This window comes from Bos indicus, chromosome 3, assembly GCF_029378745.1.
Source record: "Bos indicus isolate NIAB-ARS_2022 breed Sahiwal x Tharparkar chromosome 3, NIAB-ARS_B.indTharparkar_mat_pri_1.0, whole genome shotgun sequence".
NCBI classification, from domain to species: Eukaryota; Metazoa; Chordata; class Mammalia; order Artiodactyla; family Bovidae; genus Bos; species Bos indicus.
Window position 1 is genome coordinate 94,968,205 of NC_091762.1, and position 3,161 is coordinate 94,971,365.

The 3,161-nt window shown below is 46.1% G+C and overlaps 1 non-coding gene across 1 annotated transcript; it reads left to right on the forward strand.

The window, feature by feature from the left end:
* Nucleotides 1-1,404: 1,404 nt before the first annotated feature.
* TRNAW-CCA (transfer RNA tryptophan (anticodon CCA)) lies at nucleotides 1,405-1,476 on the forward strand. The gene has a single exon. It is a non-coding gene; the product is annotated as a tRNA-Trp (tRNA).
* Nucleotides 1,477-3,161: the final 1,685 nt, after the last annotated feature.

Below are 3,161 nucleotides of genomic sequence, written 5' to 3' on the forward strand. Positions count from 1 at the left end.
AGAATTAAAGAGATGAGCATGAAGTGTCCTGGATCTGCTATTTTGGCTGTGGGACATTGGGTAAGCCTGTGTAGGACTGAAATTTCTCTTCTGTAAATATGAAGGTAAATCTCTATCTAATTTAAGTAGTAAGAAAGAACATATCTAAAAGAGATAGCAGCCAATAAAATCACTTTCCAGTTTCCCCCTTCCTTCCTTTCTTTGGGATATCCTCTTTCTTAAATAACAATTCAACAGTTTGTTAAGAATAAGACACATGTTTAGCACCTTCAACAAAGATGAAGAGCTAGTTCCTATCCAGTAGGTAATCACGGGCATGAAACATCCGTGCAACCGAGTATAATACAAAGCTACTCTGGATATACATATGCTTTTCTCACTAATTCCACCATTTATTTTCTACCCTGTGCCAGGGACTGTGCCATGAACTGTAACAAAAGTATGTACCTTATCACATTTAACCCTATCCCAATAACCCTATGAATGTGTTAGTCTCCATATTTTACAAATAAGGAAAATGAGGTTCAAAGAAATTAACCAACTTACCCAGGTACCTATAAGTATTAATTGGTGAGTATTTAAAGGGCTTTCCAAGTGGCACAAGAGGTAAAGAACCTGCCTGCCAATGTAGGAGACATAAGAGATGTGGGTTTGATCCCTGGGTCAGGAAGATCCCCTGGAGGAGGGCGTGGCAACTCACTCCAACGTTGTTGCCCAGAGGACCCCATGGACAGAGGAGTCTGGTGGGCTATAGTCCGTTGGGTCTCAGAATTGGACATGACTGAAGCAACTTAGCACACACGCCTCTAAGTCCAATGTAAACACGTCTGTCTTTTCATTATGCTACATAGCCTCACCGAAAGACACTACACACTTCATATAGAAAACTTAAAATTCTAAGAACATTTATTCAGCAGAAAACCTCATGTTGCTGATGTCTTTTGACATAAACAGTGTTGGGATCTTGAAACATGTTTCAGACTGAGTTAAAAGCTTTACAATGTGTCAATTACTACTTTTCCATTGGCTTCTTAAGAGCACCAATCAGATCATATTCATCTCTGTGGCTCAACTAGCCCAACGCCTGGCACACAGAGATACTTAAAAATTGTTATTTGACCTCAATTATGTGGTTCCTGGAAAATCCCATGGATGGAGGAGCCTGGTAGGTTGCAGTCCACGAGGTCGCTAAGGGTCGGACACGACTGAGCGACTTCCCTTTCACTTTTCACTTTCATGCATTGGAGAAGGAAATGGCAACCCACTCCAGTGTTCTTGCCTGGAGAATCCCAGGGACGGCAGAGCCTGGTGGGCTGCCATCTATGGGGTTGCACAGAGTCGGACACGACTGAAGCAACTTAGCAGCAGCAGCAGCAGCAGCAGCAGCAGCAGCAGCATGTGGCTTCCCTGGTGGCTCAGAGGTTAAAGCGTCTGCCTCCAATGCGGGAGACCCAGGTTCAATCCCTGGGTTGGGAGGATCCCCTGGAGAAGGAAATGGCAACCCACTCCAGTATTCTTGCCTGGAGAATCCCATGGACGGAGGAGACTGGTGGGCTACAGCTCGCAAAGAGTTGGACACGACTGAGCGACTTCACTTTCACTTTCATGTGCTCTATTAAAACAGACTTACTGGGATTTCCCTGGGGGTTCAGTGGTTAGTGAAGGAAGGTTACACGGCTCAAAATAGCCTGGAGTTAAAACTCCCTTCTGGGTCCTCCCCACCAATCAATGCAAAACAAAGAACTCTCTCACCCGCCTAGCTCCCAGCTGGTCCTAGCCTCTGGCCAATCTCCAGAATTCCTTGCCCCAGCAGTTTAAGAGATAACTACTCTGAACAACCTTGGAGAAGAAGAACAGGCCCCCTTAAGAGAGTAGATTTCCACATATATGCCTATATATACTTACTCTTTTCTTGGATTAGTGCAGCAGCTCACTAATCTGACAGCTGCCCCTTCTTGCCTCATTAAAGGTGATCTGTTCCTGTAAAATGCTGCTCTTATTCTTTTTCTGAACCTCGCCTTCTCTAATCCCCTTACACTACAGTTAGGACACCATGCTTCCAGTGCTGCACTGGCCCAATAGCCAAACAAACAACAATAACAACAACAACAAAGCAAACACCAAAAACTAAGTTCCAAGTTCTGTGCTAAGAAACATCACCTACATTTTCTCCTTTAATTCCTACATCAATCCTTTAAGACTCGTATTATCACACCGATTTTACAGATGAGGACATTGGGACATGTAGTTATTGAATGGCTTGCCCAAGATTATACAGCTAGCAAACAGCAGAACCAGAATTAGAATCTAGGATTTTTTTTCACCCCACAGTCATTTCACCCCAGCTGCAAGTGGATTTCTTTGGAAGGAATGATGCTAAAGCTGAAAATCCAGTACTTTGGCCACCTCATGCGAAGAGTTGACTCATTGGAAAAGACTCTGATGCTGGGAGGGATTGGGGGCAGGAGGAGAAGGGGACGACAGAGGATGAGATGGCTGGATGGCATCACTGACTCGATGGACATGAGTCTGGGTGAACTCCGGGAGTTGGTCATGGACAGGGAGGCCTGGCGTGCTGCAATTCATGGGGTCGCAAAGAGTCGGACACGACTGAGCGACTGATCTGATCTGATCTGATCTGATGTGTAAATAAAGGTCTTGGACCTGACACAGGCAGCATCATCAACTTCTTAATCAGTTTTAACTTTTATCAGGCTCACGCAGGTATCAGCATAATCTGTGCATGCATGCTCAGTCACTTCATCCGTGTCTTCGTGACCTATGGACTGTAGCCCACCAGGCTCCTCTGTCCATGGGATTCTCCAGGCAAGAATACTGGAGTGGGTTGTCCTGCCCTCCTCCAGGGGATCTTCCCAACGCAGGAATCAAATCCATATCTCCTGGGTCTCCTGCATTGCAGGCAGTTTCTTTACCCACTGAACCACCTGGGAAGCCCTCAGCAGGCTCTTCAGTTCAGTTCAGTTCAGTTCAGTCCAGTCGCTGAGTCGTGTCCGACTCTTTGCGACCCCATGAATCGCAGCACGCCAGGCCTCCCTGTTCACCACCAACCCCAGAGTTCACTCAGACCCACATCCATTGAGTCAGTGATGCCATCCAGCCATCTCATCCTCTGTCATCCCCTTCTCCTCCTGCCCCCAATT